The sequence below is a fragment of the Triticum aestivum genome, chromosome 4D, assembly GCF_018294505.1.
Source record: "Triticum aestivum cultivar Chinese Spring chromosome 4D, IWGSC CS RefSeq v2.1, whole genome shotgun sequence".
Taxonomy (NCBI): domain Eukaryota; kingdom Viridiplantae; phylum Streptophyta; class Magnoliopsida; order Poales; family Poaceae; genus Triticum; species Triticum aestivum.
This window is the reverse complement of record NC_057805.1, coordinates 265,610,389-265,628,985: the sequence shown is the minus strand read 5'-3', so window position 1 is coordinate 265,628,985 and position 18,597 is coordinate 265,610,389.

Below are 18,597 nucleotides of genomic sequence, written 5' to 3'. Positions count from 1 at the left end.
TGTTATCTTGAGAGAAGCCACTAGTGAAACCTATGGCCCCCGGGTCTATTTTCCATCATATTATTTTCCTATGAATTTACTATTTCTTCCGTCTTTTATTATACAATCTTTACTTTCCAATCTATATCATAAAAATACCAAAAATATTTATCTTATTATCTCTATCAGATCTCACTTTTCCAAGTGGCTGTGAAGGGATTGACAACCCCTTTATCGCGTTGGTTGCAAGGTTCTTATTTGTTTGTGTAGGTAAGAGGCTATTTGCGTGTAACCTCCTACTGGATTGATACCTTGGTTCTCAAAAACTGAGGGAAATACTTACGGTACTTTGCTGCATCACCCTTTCCTCTTCAAGGGAAAACCAACGCATGCTCAAGAGGAAGCAGTGGCAGAGCGGGTGATGATCCCGGCGGTCGACGGTGAGCTGGCGGCTACGGCGGCCGATGATGGGGTGGCGGCCACGTCGGCCACCTCCCGCCTATGAGCCGTGGTGGCGGAGCAAGTGATGGCCGGCAGTGGGGTGGCGGCCACGATGGCCACCTCCCCCCTTCGGGCCGTGGTGGCAGATCAAGTGATGGCCGGCAGTGGGGTGGCGGCAACGATGGCCACCTCCCGCCTTCGAGCCGCGGAGGCAGAGCGGGCGATGGCCCTGGCTTTCGACGGTTTTGTGGTGGCAACGGTGGCTGGCAACAGCTGCCGATGGGCACCGGCGGCGGAGCGTGTGGTGAGTGTTCCGCGCACACCCAACAGGGACGGCACGCGCACTACACTACGCCGACGAATTTGCCACCGCCGCGGTGTAGCCTCCCAGCTGGAGTTGTCCTCTGATGATAGCAGAGTGGCTGAGCAACGACAACGGACCGGTGCCATTGGTGATTGTGGGAGAAGCAGATGAGATAAGCTACAGGGAGGTATGGGAAAATGCGACGCAGGACTCACCGGCCGTGAGGGTTTATATAGCAGGTCTGTAAGCATTGGGATTTTAGGGGATTTCACCGAGTCGGGCGGGAAGCTTGTGCGGGAACCTGCGAGGTTGCGCAGGAACGGGCTCACCGACGATTCATTGGCGCCACCTCGAGCCACCGTTTGTCCAAAAGAACGCCCCTGCGCGCTGCGCAAGCTTGCGCTGTAAGCCGTCTGCGGTAGCGGGGTGACAAGACGTGCGAGAGGAGGACGAAAGGACACGTACACATACGGTTAATACAAAAAACCCGTTTGCAATTTAATTACCTAATATACCCCCGTCCTGGTTTATAAGTAGGATTTAACTAATAAAATATGAATGCATGTCGCCAAAGATTATACCGTTGGATTTGTATTTGAACATAATTTCCAGTTATACAATTTTTGTAACATGCATTAACACTTTTTTGGTTAAATTTAAGGTTATATACCAGCAAGCGTTTGCGCGCAACACACACGGCTTATTCCATCACAAACAGCTCGGATGGATCGACTGTATGCCACGTATCGCACATGCAACTCTAATCTGATTCGTGCTTGATGTTTCCGACATCGCTCACACGGTTTGTCTTATTTGCCACGTATCACTGTGTCGGCCTCTGCTCGCGTCCCTCGGCAAGCTCTGCTCGCCGTTAGGCGCCGCAGCGCGCTGTGCTCGTCGTTAGGCTCCGCGGCGCGCTCGGCTTATGGACAGCTTTTCCTTGCATGTTCAACTGCTATATGCATATATATATATATATATATATATATATATATATATATATATATATATATATATATATGGTTGCTCGTCATTGAGGCAACCGCGGAGCGCTTTGCTCGCGTCCCTCCGTGCATGCTCTGCCAGCGGTTAGGCATGTGCATGATCACGTCGGGGGCCCCATATGCATGCGGTTGCACCGCGCGCGTTGCCACGCAATGCAGTTACGTGCGGCATGATGGAGTTACGCGCTGCAAATTAGAACTGCCATCAGGCCCTGCCGGTATTCCTGGCCATCTGGCTTCTCCTTCAATTCCCGCGGCCATTATAACCTTAGTCTCTTCAACCTTTCCATCACGCCCCACAACACAACAAGCACACCCATGACGACACATAGAGAGGGGATAACTAGCGGCGCTTCAATGGAGTTTAGCGAGCATAAAGTGGAGACCCACGCGAGGGAGACGGATCTCTCGGTGGTGTACACCATCGACCCGGCCGTGGTAGACGACTACATCAATAGCGTTGAGCAGTTGCTTGCTCGAGACAAGTACAAGGTGGTCGGCATCGACCTCCAGTACACCGCCGGTCGTCCTGACATAGATCAGAAGGTTGCCGTCGCCCAGTTGTGTGTGCGCCATCATGTCCTCATCTACCACTACTGCATGGCCATAGAGCCTTGCGACAGTTTCAACAGGTTTGTCAACAGCACCGACTACAAGTTCGCCACGGTGAAAACCACCGACAATGTAAAAGCGCGCAGGGTTACGGGCTTGGCCTACCAGAACCTTGTCGAAATCCGTGAGCACTACAGGGTCTGGGGCAGCATGAAGCAGGACTCCCTGGTTGAACTCACCTCGGCCATCATCGACCCGTACTACGAAAATATGAAGCAGGATGCCAATAGAACATATCTCGTATCCTGGCACGGGGCCTGGATGCAGCAACTGGATGAACCTCACCTCAGGTTCGCGGCCAAGAGCGTGTACACATGCTACGAGATGCACATGCGGATCGTTGACATGAGAAAGTGCCTTGTTACGGAGATCAACGAGGCCGGATCGAGCCACAACCTGAGCAAGCATCACAAGAAGTAGATGATGATCAGATGATCGTTTATCCTAGTTAATCATGCATGTAATATATAGTTTACTTTGGTGTGTGGAAATGTCTTGTGTGTAGTAGCCACCTATGTAATTATGCATATAATAGTTTACTTTGGTGTGTGTAAATGCCATCGTTGTAGTAGCCACCTATGTAAGTGGATGTTTAATTTGTTTATGCAACCATGTCCTCATAAGTGTGTGTGTGTGTGGGTGTGTGTGTGTATGTTGTTGTCCTGTATGCAATCTCATCGCACAATACACACGTCTTATTAGCAGCAACTGTCTATGTTATTATCGGTCTTCACACACATTTCTGATAACAGCCATGTTTGCCATGTATCACACACACCTTGTTATATTGAACCATTTATGTTCTCTTGTCTCAACACAAACAGTTCATCCGAGTGAACCGCACGCCGTATATCGCACACACCTTGATCTGGCTAACCGTTTCTTTTGTGTTGCCTAATCACAAACAGTTCATCCGAGTGAACCGTATGCTGTATATCGCACACACCTTCATCTGGCTGCCCGTTTCTTTCGTTAATCCTCATCATAACAGTTAATTGAACTAAACTGTATGCCTTGCATCGCACACGCAACTAAAATCTTACCGTGTTTAATGCATCCGTCATCGCAAACGTTTTGCACATTTTTTGACGGTCTTTTTACACCACCATTTGCGATTATTGCATCGCACACAGTTTCGTCGAAGGATCTCTGATCGTAGTGTTGCGTTAGCAGCATCCTGTAGTAGTGTAGCTGTGAAGCGAATTCTTCGATATTTGGCTCACACCCCAACGCTAGGATTATGGTATCCAAAGGGCTCAGAGTTTGATCTAGTTGGATTCTCATATGCTGATTATGCTGGTGACACGGTTGATCGCAAGTCCACATCAGGCACATGTCCTTTCTTGGACGATCTCTTGTTTTTTGGTCTTCAAAGAAGCAGAACTGTGTATCACTCTCCTGCTGAATCTGAATACATTACAGCTGGATCTTGCTGCGCTCAGCTTCTCTGGATGAAGCTGTCACATCCTAGTTAGTTCATGCATTAGAGTGTTGCATCATGTCTACATTTCACAGAAACCTGAAATGGGGATGCCAGAAACCCCCAGCACCCCCCTGGAACAACTAGGGTTTACTAAAATTCTTTTCAATGAACCTGAAATGCCCTCCATAAATGTTCACCACCTTTGATCTTGGCTAAAACCTCTGCCAAAAATGGTTTCATATTTTTGGAGGCCATCTTGGATTTTTGCACAAGCCATAAGTATTTGCATTTGGGCATTTTAAATGCTATAAATATTTTCAAATGCCCAAATAATCTTGAAGGTATTTTTAGGCTGTTGAGAATAATTTCAAAGGTGCCTCAGAATATTTTCAGGATTTTTCCAAATGAAATAGTATTTTTACTATTTCAAAACACAGAACAGAAATAAATAAAAAGAGAAAAAAACAGAAGGCAGAGAAACTCACCTGGCAGCCCACCTGGCGGCCCAGCACTGTGCTGGCCCGCGCCAGTCAGCTGCCTGCTCTCGCCAGAGCAGGCAGAGAGGTGACGCCGGCGAGCGTGAGCTCGCCACGGCGCCAGCTGCTTGCCGCCCTCGCCGCGGATGCGCTGGCCGACCTCCCTCGACGCGCCCCGAGCCTCTGGACACCGTCATTCTCCCCCGTTGCCTCTCCCTCGCCTTCTCCCCACCATGGCCGACGCCGCCGCAGACACCTCACCGGAGTAACCGCGCCCACCGTCGACCTCGCGCCACTCCACCGTGTCCTACAGCACCGCCGTCGCCCACTCCTTCGAGCAAGCCGAGCCCCGAGCGCCCGGTTGCCCCGAAGCTCCGTCACCGACCTCGCCTTCGCCGCTCACCGTCGGAGATCCCCTCCGCCGTCGCCACTGCAACAGCTCGCCTCCGACCTCGCCGCCTGCTCCGTCGCAACCGCCGTGAGCATGGCCACCTTCCCATCCTCTCCTCTCTCTCTCTCGAGCTCTGTAGCTACCGCACGAAGCTCACCCGTACGCGCCGCCGCACGAGCTCGTCGCCGACGAGGCTCCGGCCATCCAACGGCCGCATCACCGTAGCCATTAGCTTCACCGCAACGCCAGGAACCCGTAGCACCCTCACACGTTCCTCGCCGTGCTCTCTAGCTACGGTTTCAACCACGCCCGTACCCCGGCAGCCGCCCGGCTCGTCGCCGGCGTCGATTCCGGCGACCCCGAGCTCCACTACCACCACCAGTCGACGCGGTTCGCCCCCAGCTACACGTAGGTACTCTCCGCCGTCCTTTTGGTCGCCGGAGGAGCAATCCCGCACACCACCGCCGCGTCTGGACGTCGCCGGCGGCTAAACGCCGGCGAGTCAACGTGGTTAGACCACGGTTTGACCCCCCAGGGTCACTGACAAGTGGGGCCCGCCTGCTGATTAACCTAAGTTAGAGATTAAAACTAATCCTAAATAACTAATTATCTAACAGTGACACTGACACAGGGGACCCACACGTCAGGTTTGACCTGGACGACCCCGTTGACCTGCTGACGTCACACTGACGTCAGGCTGACGCAGTAAAGCATTTACTGGAATTATTCTTATATTGGAAATTCCAGAAATTATCACAAACTTCAAAAAATCATAGAAAATAATCTATAGCTCAGAATGAAAAGATTTATATATGAAAAATGATCAGAAAAATCCATTCTATCCATCTGTACTGGTTTCATGCATGATTAAGCAAGTTAACCTACTGTTTTATACAGAACAAGATAAAGCATTAATATGGGCCATTTATGAACTTGGAATTTGAATCTTTGATTCAAATTAGTCCAAACCCATCTGGTCTTAGTTGCATTAGCCCAACACATCCATCTTGCCATGTCTCATGCATGCATCATATTGTTGCACTTGCTTGGTGTTGATTGTGCTTCGGTATGCTCATCGTGGTAGGTCCTGCCTCCGAGGATATTCACGAGTATCCAACTGAAGGGCAGTATCCCACCACCACTCCGTCAGGCAAGCAACCCATTGATCATTTCGATACAAACCCATCTTCTCGCTTCTGCTCTCGTTTACTGCATTAAGACAACGCGATTCAAACTGCTGTGTGTTGCGGTAGTTGAACCCACTTTCCTTTGCATGACCTGTCATTGCCACAGTAACTAGATGAAACCCACTAGCATGTGTAGGAGTTGATTGAGCCATGTTGTGTTCCTACAATGCTATGCTTGCTATGCTTAGAGTTGTGTCAGGTCTGGCTCATCAGGGTGATGAACTAGAGTGAAAGTGTGTGTGTCGGTAAAGAGAGTGAAGTGTTGAATACGATTTGGTAAAGGTATCGATGGGAGGCCATGTAGGAGTACATGGTGGGTTGTTTCATTGAGACCGTCCCTAAGAACTGAGATCTGTATGCGTGATTTAAGATTCAGCTACTACCACACATTGGGCCCGAAACCAATGGACCCCCTCGGCTTCTTATTCACCCTTGTCCTCTGTCCAGGAGTTGCACGTAGTTTCTGGTGTTTGTAGTAAGCTGGAGGCCGTGGACAGCGCTGACCAAGGGGTGGGCTGTGATGCGGTAGGCTCGTGGCCCGGTGTACCGAGTCGCCCGTTTGGTGACCGGGAACCCTGCACACATCGTTCGGGGCCGTATGTGGAAACCTCGGCCGGACTCCCTGCGGATGGAACCTGAATAGGCGATAAACCTGGACTAGAGACTCGAGTGTTTAGGTAGGCTGTGGCCGACACCCACGTTGGGCTTCCGCTTGAAGGTTGCCGAGTACACGTCGTGTAGCGACGATAAGTGGTGAGAGCGTGTGTGACGAAGTACACCCCTGCAGGGTATGAAACTATTCGAATAGCCGCGTCCGCGGTAAAGGACTACTTGGTCGCTTATGCAGTTCATAGACAAGTAAATGGATACTACTAAAAGCCTCAAGATAAGTGTGAGTACCGCGGATGGCCCTCTCGTGGATGACGAGGGAGGATCCACGGTGGAGTATTGAATTGGTGATTAGTGGACTCGTGTGCGAAAACTATTTCACAAGTGGTGTATCGTAGGATAGCTTAGCCAAGAGTCAAAGCTGGCTTGCTGCAATAACCCCACTACCTTCTTGAGAATGAACATGTATAGTAGGATCTGTTGTAAGACTTGCTGAGTACCTTTGTACTCATGTTGCTTTAATTACTGTTTTCAGACGACAACACCGCCCCTTCTGACGGGTTCTACGTAGAACTCGACGACGACGAGTGACTTGCCACCCAGGTGGTGATCTAGGCTTGTGAAGGGCCTATGTAGATAGACAGGCTTCGTCAAGCCTTCTTTCTTTCTAGAGTCTGTACCCAGACAGTTTGCTTCCGCATGTGCTTGTATGATTGTATGACTTGAGTGTCGGGTCATGTGACCCCTATCTGTATGAACAAGTTATGTAAGGCTCTCCGGAGCCCTTTAAATAAAGTACTTGAGTTGTAGAGTTTTGTTGTGATGCCATGTTGTATTTGCACATATCGAGCATATTGTGTGTATGTTTGAAATGCTTGGTATGTGTGGGATCCGACAATCTAGTTGTTTATCTTTAGCAGCCTCTCTTATGGGGAAATGTAGTCTGGTGCCTCCTTGAGCCATAGTAGTCCGCTACAGCCCGGTTCACCGGAGTCCTGCTAGCCCAGCACTACTGCTCTGGACACTTGACTGGCCGGCATGTGAGTCATATCGTTCCTGTGTCTGTCCCTTCGGGGAAATGTCACGCGGTGACATCCGGAGTCCTGCCTAGCCTGCTACAGCCCGGGTTCCCGGAGTCCTGTTAGCCCAGTGCTACAGCCCGGATTCACACGCTGCTGACCGACACGTTCGATGTGGACTCATGTATGCCTGTCCCCATACGTTAGTGCCGCTTTGGGTTCACGACTAGCCATGTCGGCCCGGGTTCTCTGTCATATGGATGCTAGCGACATTGTCATATACGTGAGCCAAAAGGCGCAAACGGTCCCGGGCCATGGTAAGGCGACACCCGTGGGAGTACCGTGCGTGAGGCCGCAATGTGATATGAGGTGTTACAGGCTAGATCGGTGTGACTTGGAATCGGGGTCCTGACAGCGTTGGCATCAGAGCCGGACTGCCTGTAGGTGCGATAAGCCAAACTGGTCGATGTCGAGTCTAGAAATGCTTTAGTTATATGTAGGGGAATTGATTGTGGGAGGGAACGTAAGGTGCTTTTACTCCTTTACCTCATGCCCTCTGATCTGAGTCGTACTCTTCTCATTCTACGCGGGTTAAGGACTAGGCTCTCTCCTCTCTATCAGGTTCACGTGTTACTAATCCGTAGTAACTTATAGGATTGTTGGTTCCATGCTTCGGTTCAGTTTCTACTACCCTAGTATGTTGTCGGTTGAACCAGAACCCTGACATGATGTTGTTGAGTGGTACTGCAAACTGTTGCGAATGTCTCAAATCCTTTTTCGAGCATTTACAGCCGTTATGCTGTCCAAATTCTCCTAGAAATACTAATGCCTTGCATTATTTCGTGCTTTCAGATGGCCACCCGTTCCCAGAACCAAGTGGTTCGTCTGACCCGGTGCATCGGCGTACCTGGTCACACGGCCATGTTGGTCCGAGTGATGGTTGAGACAGGCTATCGTTGGTATCCCGAGTATACCGTCGAGGAGCAGTTCCGAGACTTTAATCAAAGTCAATATCTTTGCACCGTCAGGATTTACCCATCCTACCCTGGAGCCACTGAACCCCTCCATTGCTCTTATGGACTTGGGGTTACTATCGAGATGTCCGTGCAGGACGCAGCTTACTCAATGATGACTATCATGCGAGCCAGGACTGCCTTGCTTCAGAACACCGACTTCTGCTATATGCCAGCAGCACTCCCTGGGGCACAGGGGTACTATCAGGCCACTTACTGTGATTCTACCCATGAGGGCTCACTACTCCGTACCACCACCGAGATGCTTGAGGACAAGGACCGTGAGAATCGTGCCTTGCGAATGGAGCTCTTTAATGCTCGTGCTGATCACTGGGCCACCCTGACACGGTTTGCACCTGCCGTGCAAGCTGGGTTTATGGACATGAGGGACATATACCCCGTGCGATCTGGTCTGCCAGAATGTATGGAATGGCGTGATGTAGGAGGCATCACCCCTCCTCGTGGACCCCGTCTGCCACCGTTTGTTGGACCAAGGCCACACCCGAGTCCCTATGGACCGCAAGCTCCACAGGACCGACTGTTTCCGGATGATCATGTTCAGCTCCCAGGACATGGCGGTGACTTCTATGAGGATTACTACGGAGACGTCTGAGTTGGTAGTAGTTCTACTAGTATTGTAACAGTTGTAATCTCCACAGTCCTGCGTGTCTTGTGGGATACGACTTGGTGTGTATCACGTTCCGGAGGTGTAGAAAAATAATGTATAGGAGCTTGGAATGCCTCTGATGAGATGTATCGTCCTTCATCGTAGTTGTACCTTGGCCTGGGCTTGTACTAAACTATGTATGGCGTGTATGACCGTTGGTATATGTATGTTGCCATGTTACCATGTCATACTGATGGTCATCTCTGCATTCCGTGTTATCCATTACATTCCGCATTTCCCTATCAAGATTTAGCCATCCCCGTCTAAACCGTTGCTTTGTTTCTCCTAGGATGGTTAACACCCGCAACAACCCTGCTGTCCAGGCGCAGGGTGAAGCCAATGCAGCCAGGGCGGAGGATCTGCCCCAACCGCCTTCACTGGCCGAAGTTATGCTGGAGGCAGAAAGAAACAAGCGTGAGACTAACCGCTTGCTAGAGCGAATTGAGCAGAATACTGCACGTCACCAGAGGAACGACCTGGTGTCCATCAATGACTTTATCAAGCTGTACCCACCGAAGTTCAACCACTCCGTCGAGCCCCTTGATGCGGATGATTGGCTTCGCAGCATCACCCATAAGCTACGTTCTGCCAACGTAGCCGAAGCTGATAAGGTTACCTACGCTGCCTATCACCTCGAAGGCCCTGCTAGCCTTTGGTGGGAGAACTTTGAGGCTATGCGCCCAGCTGGCCAAATCACTACTTGGGCTGAATTCAGTGAGGCTTTCCGTGAGCATCACATTCCGGAGGGTCTCATGGATCGTAAGCGGGAAGAATTCTGCAACTTCACCCAAGGCAGACTGACCGTGGATGCTTACAGCCGTGAGTTTGGAAATCTAGCACGCTATGCTCCTGAAGAGGTATCCACCGACGCCAAGAAGCAGGCAAGGTTCCGCAAGGGACTTAGCCCCGAGCTTCGCCGTGATCTCCGTCTGCATGAGTGCACCTCTTTCCAGAAGTTGGTCAATAAGGCCATCAGTGCCGAGACAGGACAAACTGACTATGACGCTACACGCAAGCACTCTCGTGACTTTGGTTCCTCATCTGGCTCCGGATCCCAGAAGCGCCGGGTCTGGATTCCAAATACTGCTCTGCCACCCAGGTTCACTCCGAGGCCATCCTTCGAGGCGCCTCGCCCCAACCAGCAGCATGCACCGCCCAAGGTTTATGGTGGCCCCGCTGCTAATGCTGCTCCACGCCCCAATATTGTGACATGCTTCAAGTGTGGAGAAACGGGTCACTATTTGCGCGAGTGCCCCCGAAACAACCTCAATCAACCTGGACAGTCCGTTGGCCGTGGTAAGCCAGCAGGAAAGACCTACTACGCCAAGCCAGCCACCACAGCACGTGGCCATGTCAACTATGTCTCAGCTGAAGGAACTCATGAGGATCCCAACGTCGTCCTTGGTACGCTCCTTGTTAATTGCCATCCGGCAACTGTTCTTTTCGATACTGGAGCATCTCATTCATTTATCTCTGAGAGCTATGCTCGATTACACAACACCACATTTAGTGACATGCCTACTTCCATGGAAATTCAAACTCCTGGTTCTAGATGGCAAACCTCTAAGATAAGCCATGGAAATGAAATTCTTGTTGACAGACTGGTCTTCCTTGCATCACTAATAGCTCTCAAGTCCTCGGACATAAACATCATCTTGGGTATGGACTGGATGTCAGCCCATTATGCTAAGATTGATTGCTCTACTAGAACTGTTCAACTCACCCATCCGTCGGGCAAGACAGTCAATGTTTTGACCCGAGTGTCTAAACGTCAGCTTTACTCATTAAATGCCAACCCCCTTCCAGACCTCGAAGATGTGCCGGTAGTCCGTGACTTCCCGGATGTCTTCCCTGAAGAACTGCCAGGTATTCCACCTGACAGGGATGTTGAGTTCGTGATAGACCTTGTTCCAGGAACCGTCCCAATCTCTAGAAGACCCTATAAGATGGCACCCCTAGAGCTAGCCGAGCTTAAGAAACAACTCGATGAGTCCTTGAAAAAGGGTTTCATCCGTCCTAGTTCTTCTCCGTGGGCTTGCCCCGTCCTCTTCGTCAAGAAGAAGGATGGTACGGATCGGATGGTTGTAGATTACCGACCCGTCAACCTAGTCACAATCAAGAACAAGTATCCGCTTCCCAGGATCAACGATCTGTATGATCAGCTCGCTGGATCCTCAGTCTTCTCTAAAATGGATTTGAGGTTGGGCTACCATCAAATCAAAATCAAGAACGGGGACATTCCTAAAACGGCCTTTGTTACTCGTTATGGCCAATACGAGTATACAGTCATGTCCTTCGGGTTAACCAATGCTCCAGCCACCTTTTCTCGCTTGATGAACTCGATCTTCATGGAGTACTTAGACAAGTTCGTCGTGGTTTACCTCGATGATATCCTTATCTACTCGAAGAACGAGGAAGAGCATGCCGAACATCTTAGACTTGTGTTAGAAAAACTCAGAGAGCATCGCCTTTATGCCAAATTCTCCAAGTGCGAATTTTGGTTGCCAGAAGTGACCTACCTAGGCCACGTGATCTCTGGTAAGGGTATTGCTGTTAATCCCGAGCGAGTTCAAGCCATCCTTGACTGGACTCCCCCTGAAACGGTTAAGCAAGTCCGGAGTTTCCTTGGCTTAGCGAGCTACTGCCGCCGCTTCGTCGAGAATTTCTCCAAGGTTGCTAAACCTCTAACCGAACTCCTCAAGAAAGATAAAAGGTTCGAGTGGACCCCACAGTGCGAGTTCAGCTTTCAGGAACTGAAAAGACGCCTGACATCTGCTCCCGTACTCGTACCACCAGATTTTTCTAAGGACTTTGTTATCTATTGCGACGCCTCGCGACAAGGACTAGGTTGCATACTCATGCAAGACCGTCATGTGATTGCCTACGCTTCCCGGCAGTTGCGTCCACATGAGGATAATTATCCCACACATGATCTAGAGCTTGCAGCCGTAGTCCATGCACTCAAAACATGGCGACATTACCTTCTCGGTAATCGTTGCGAGATTTTCACCGACCACCAGAGTCTGAAATACATCTTCACCCAACCGGATTTGAATCTCAGGCAAAGACGTTGGGTCGAGTTGATCTCAGACTACGACTTAGGAATTACTTACACCCCGGGCAAAGCCAACGTCATGGCTGATGCGCTAAGCCGTAAATCCTATTGTAACAACTTGATGTTACAACAAAGTCAACCACTTCTCCACGAGGAATTCTGCAAGCTTAACCTTCACATTGTTCCTCAAGGATTTCTATCCACCCTGGTGGCGAAACCTACCCTTACGGATCAGATCATCAAAGCTCAGAAGGTAGATCCGGGAACCTCCCGTATTAAGAGAAACATCAAGAAAGGAGTTGCGGATTGTTTCTCCGTTGATGACCAAGGTGTCGTGTTCTTTGGAGACCGTCTAGTGGTTCCCAAGGTACGCAACCTGAGACGATTGATCCTTAAGGAAGCTCATGAATCTCCTCTCACCATTCATCCCGGTAGTACTAAAATGTATCAAGACCTACGCCAGAGGTTTTGGTGGACTAGGATGAAGAGAGAAATTGCTCAATACATTGCTAACTGCGACGTCTGCCGACGTGTTAAAGCAGAGCATCAACGACCTGCTGGCACCCTTCAGCCTCTGGCTATTCCTGAATGGAAATGGGATAAAATCGGTATGGATTTCATTACCGGGTTTCCCAGGACCAAGAGAGGGAATAATGCTATCTTCGTTGTTGTCGATCGTCTTTCCAAAGTAGCCCACTTCCTACCTGTTCGTGAGAGTATAACCGCTAGCCAGCTAGCAGACTTATACATCTCCCGAATAGTGTCTCTTCATGGTGTTCCATTGGAAATTAACTCGGACCGTGGAAGTCTCTTCACCTCTCGATTTTGGGAAAGTTTCCAAAATGCCATGGGAACTCGTCTCTCTTTTAGCACCGCCTTTCACCCTCAATCAAGTGGTCAGGTAGAACGAGTTAATCAAATTCTGGAGGATATGCTCCGAGCTTCTGTCATCTCTTTCGGCATGGATTGGGAGAAATGCCTCCCATTCGCCGAGTTCGCTTATAATAATAGTTACCAAGCTAGCTTGGGCAAAGCCCCTTTCGAAGTTCTCTATGGACGGAAATGTCGAACGCCTCTTAACTGGTCAGAAACCGGGGAAACACAACTCTTTGGCCCGGATATGATTCAGGAAGTAGAAGAGCAGGTTCGCATTATTCGTGAGAAATTGAAAACAGCCCAATCTCGCCAAAAGAGCCATTATGATCGCAAACATAAGGCTATGACTTTTGAGGTTGACGAGAAGGCTTACCTTCGGGTGACTCCTTTAAAGGGAACCCATCGATTCGGTATCAAAGGCAAATTGGCCCCTCGCTACATTGGACCCTTTCGCATTCTTGCCAAGCGAGGAGAAGTGCCTACCAATTGGAACTACCTCCGCATCTTTCCAAGGTTCATGATGTGTTCCACGTATCTCAACTCAGGCGTTGCTTCTCGGATCCTATCCGTGGAGTGGACCACGAAACGCTTGATCTCCAAGATAATCTCACATATCGGGAATATCCCGTTCGCATCCTTGATCAAGCCGAGCGTACCACTCGACGCCAAAACATCAAGTTTCTCAAAGTTCAATGGTCACACCATTCTGAGAAAGAAGCTACCTGGGAAAGGGAGGATCGTCTTCGACTTGAGTACCCCACCTTCTTTCAAACGGATCCTAAATCTCGGGACGAGATTCTTTTGAGTGGGGGTGAGTTGTCACATCCTAGTTAGTTCATGCATTAGAGTGTTGCATCATGTCTACATTTCACAGAAACCTGAAATGGGGATGCCAGAAACCCCCAGCACCCCCCCTGGAACAACTAGGGTTTACTAAAATTCTTTTCAATGAACCTGAAATGCCCTCCATAAATGTTCACCACCTTTGGCCTTGGCTAAAACCTCTGCCAAAAATGGTTTCATATTTTTGGAGCCCATCTTGGATTTTTGCACAAGCCATAAGTATTTGCATTTGGGCATTTTAAATGCTATAAATATTTTCAAATGCCCAAATAATCTTGAAGGTATTTTTAGGCTGTTGAGAATAATTTCAAAGGTGCCTCAGAATATTTTCAGGATTTTTCCAAATGAAATAGTATTTTACTATCTCAAAACACAGAACAGAAATAAATAAAAAGAGAAAAAAAACAGAAGGCAGAGAAACTCACCTGGCAGCCCACCTGGCGGCCCAGCACTGTGCTGGCCCGCGCCAGTCAGCTGCCTGCTCTCGCCAGAGCAGGCAGAGAGGTGACGCCAGCGAGCGTGAGCTCGCCACGGCGCCAGCTGCTTGCCGCCCTCGCCGCGGATGCGCTGGCCGACCTCCCTCGACGCGCCCCGAGCCTCTGGACACCGTCATTCTCCCCCGTTGCCTCTCCCTCGCCTTCTCCCCACCATGGCCGACGCCGCCGCCGACACCTTACCGGAGTAACCGCGCCCACCGTCGACCTCGCGCCACTCCACCATGTCCTACAACACCGCCGTCGCCCACTCCTTCGAGCAAGCCGAGCCCCGAGCGCCCGGTTGCCCTGAAGCTCCGTCACCGACCTCGCCTTCGCCGCTCACCGTCGGAGATCCCCTCCGCCGTCGCCACTGCAAAAGCTCGCCTCCGACCTCGCCGCCTGTTCCGTCGCAACCGCCGTGAGCATGGCCACCTTCCCATCCTCTCCTCTCTCTCTCGAGCTCTATAGCTACCGCACGAAGCTCACCCGTACGCGCCGCCGCACGAGCTCGTCGCCGACGAGGCTCCGGCCATCCAACGGCCGCAGCACCGTAGCCATTAGCTTCACCGCAACGCCAGGAACCCGTAGCACCCTCACACGTTCCTCGCCGTGCTCTCTAGCTACGGTTTCAACCACGCCCGTACCCCGGCAGCCGCCCGGCTCGTCACCGGCCTCGATTCCGGCGACCCCGAGCTCCACTACCACCACCAGTCGACGCGGTTCGCCCCCAGCTACACGTAGGTACTCTCCGCCGTCCTTTTGGTCGCCGGAGGAGCAATCCCGCACACCACCGCCGCGTCTGGACGTCGCCAGCGGCTAAACGCCGGCGAGTCAACGTGGTTAGTCCACGGTTTGACCCCCTAGGGTCACTGACAAGTGGGGCCCGCCTGCTGATTAACCTAAGTTAGAGATTAAAACTAATCCTAAATAACTAATTATCTAACAGTGACACTGACACAGGGGACCCACACGTCAGGTTTGACCTGGACGACCCCGTTGACCTGCTGACGTCACACTGACGTCAGGCTGACGCAGTAAAGCATTTACTGGAATTATTCTTATATTGGAAATTCCAGAAATTATCACAAACTTCAAAAAATCATAGAAAATAATCTATAGCTCAGAATGAAAAGATTTATATATGAAAAATGATCAGAAAAATCCATTCTATCCATCTGTAATGGTTTCATGCATGATTAAGCAAGTTAACCTACTGTTTTATACAGAACAAGATAAAGCATTAATATGGGCCATTTATGAACTTGGAATTTGAATCTTTGATTCAAATTAGGCCAAACCCATCTGGTCTTAGTTGCATTAGCCCAACACATCCATCTTGCCATGTCTCATGCATGCATCATATTGTTGCACTTGCTTGGTGTTGATTGTGCTTCGGTATGCTCATCGTGGTAGGTCCTGCCTCCGAGGATATTCACGAGTATCCAACTGAAGGGTAGTATCCCACCACCACTCCGTCAGGCAAGCAACCCATTGATCATTTCGATACAAACCCATCTTCTCGCTTCTGCTCTCGTTTACTGCATTAAGACAACGCGATTCAAACTGCTGTGTGTTGCGGTAGTTGAACCCACTTCCTTTGCATGACCTGTCATTGGCACAGTAACTAGATGAAACCCACTAGCATGTGTAGGAGTTGATTGAGCCATGTTGTGTTCCTACAATGCTATGCTTGCTATGCTTAGAGTTGTGTCAGGTCTGGCTCATCAGGGTGATGAACTAGAGTGAAAGTGTGTGTGTCGGTAAAGAGAGTGAAGTGTTGAACACGATTTGGTAAAGGTATCGATGGGAGGCCATGTAGGAGTACATGGTGGGTTGTTTCATTGAGACCGTCCCTAAGAACTGAGATCTGTATGCGTGATTTAAGATTCAGCTACTACCACACATTGGGCCCGAAACCAATGGACCCCCTCGGCTTCTTATTCACCCTTGTCCTCTGTCCAGGAGTTGCACGTAGTTTCTGGTGTTTGTAGTAAGCTGGAGGCCGTGGACAGCGCTGACCAAGGGGTGGGCTGTGATGCGGTAGGCTCGTGGCCCGGTGTACCGAGTCGCCCGTTTGGTGACCGGGAACCCTGCACACATCGTTCGGGGCCGTATGTGGAAACCTCGGCCGGACTCCCTGCGGATGGAACCTGAATAGGCGATAAACCTGGACTAGAGACTCGAGTGTTTAGGTAGGCTGTGGCCGACACCCACGTTGGGCTTCCGCTTGAAGGTTGCCGAGTACACGTCGTGTAGCGACGATAAGTGGTGAGAGCGTGTGTGACGAAGTACACCCCTGCAGGGTATGAAACTATTCGAATAGCCGCGTCCGCGGTAAAGGACTACTTGGTCGCTTATGCAGTTCATAGACAAGTAAAAGGATACTACTAAAAGCCTCAAGATAAGTGTGAGTACCGCGGATGTCCCTCTCGTGGATGACGAGGGAGGATCCACGGTGGAGTATTGAATTGGTGATTAGTGGACTCGTGTGCGAAAACTATTTCACAAGTGGTGTATCGTAGGATAGCTTAGCCAAGAGTCAAAGCTGGCTTGCTGCAATAACCCCACTACCTTCTTGAGAATGAACATGTATAGTAGGATCTGTTGTAAGACTTGTTGAGTACCTTTGTACTCATGTTGCTTTAATTACTGTTTTCAGACGACAACACCGCCCCTTCTGACGGGTTCTACATAGAACTCGACGACGACGAGTGACTTGCCACCCAGGTGGTGATCTAGGCTTGTGAAGGGCCTATGTAGATAGACAGGCTTCGTCAAGCCTTCTTTCTTTCTAGAGTCTGTACCCAGACAGTTTGCTTCCGCATGTGCTTGTATGATTGTATGACTTGAGTGTCGGGTCATGTGACCCCTATCTGTATGAACAAGTTATGTAAGGCTCTCCGGAGCCCTTTAAATAAAGTACTTGAGTTGTAGAGTTTTGTTGTGACGCCATGTTGTATTTGCACATATCGAGCATATTGTGTGTATGTTTGAAATGCTTGGTATGTGTGGGATCCGACAATCTAGTTGTTTATCTTTAGCAGCCTCTCTTATGGGGAAATGTAGTCTGGTGCCTCCTTGAGCCATAGTAGTCCGCTACAGCCCGGTTCACCGGAGTCCTGCTAGCCCAGCACTACTGCTCTGGACACTTGACTGGCCGGCATGTGAGTCATATCGTTCCTGTGTCTGTCCCTTCGGGGAAATGTCACGCGGTGACATCCGGAGTCCTGCCTAGCCTGCTATAGCCTGGGTTCCCGGAGTCCTGTTAGCCCAGTGCTACAGCCCGGATTCACACGCTGCTGACCGACACGTTCGAAGTGGACTCATGTATGCCTGTCCCCATACGTTAGTGCCGCTTTGGGTTCACGACTAGCCATGTCGGCCCGGGTTCTCTGTCATATGGATGCTAGCGACATTGTCATATACGTGAGCCAAAAGGCGCAAACGGTCCTGGGCCATGGTAAGGCGACACCCGTGGGAGTACCGTGCGTGAGGCCGCAATGTGATATGAGGTGTTACAGGCTAGATCGGTGTGACTTGGAATCGGGGTCCTGACAGAAGCCAACTCTCAAGGATTATGGCATCAACATGAAGCATGTGCCACTCTACTGCGACAATAAAAGCGCCATCAAGATTGCCAACAATCCGGTTCAGCACTCGAAGACAAAGCACATTCCGATCCGTCATCACTTTCTCAGAGATCATGTCATGAAGGAAGACATTGATATCATTCACGTCAACACTGAAGAGCAATTGGCAGATATCTTCACAAAGCCCTTGGATGAGAAAAGGTTTTGCAAGCTGCGGTGTGAACTAAATATCTTAGAATGCTCGAATGTCCTGTGAATGGACTCACATCCTAACGCTTATGCATATTGATGACATAGGTGCACAACACACAAAGTAACGTATATCTTCAATTCATGAAGACTTACCCTCTAAGTGTGAATACATTAATGTGGAATCTGACTTCAGAGCGCCGCGATAATTGTGCGCCGTGTCTGGGTCTAATATTTCCTATACGGTGGGTAACGCCACCACCACACTTTCTTGAAGATTTTCATTTGGCGTCATGATTGCATTATCTTCATATTTGGTTTGTCTTCAAGGTTTATCTTTGCAATGTTGTCTTGGTCTTCACTGATATATATATATATATATATATATATATATATATAGATATATATATAACTATTCGTCACCCTGGGTGACGAATAGTTAT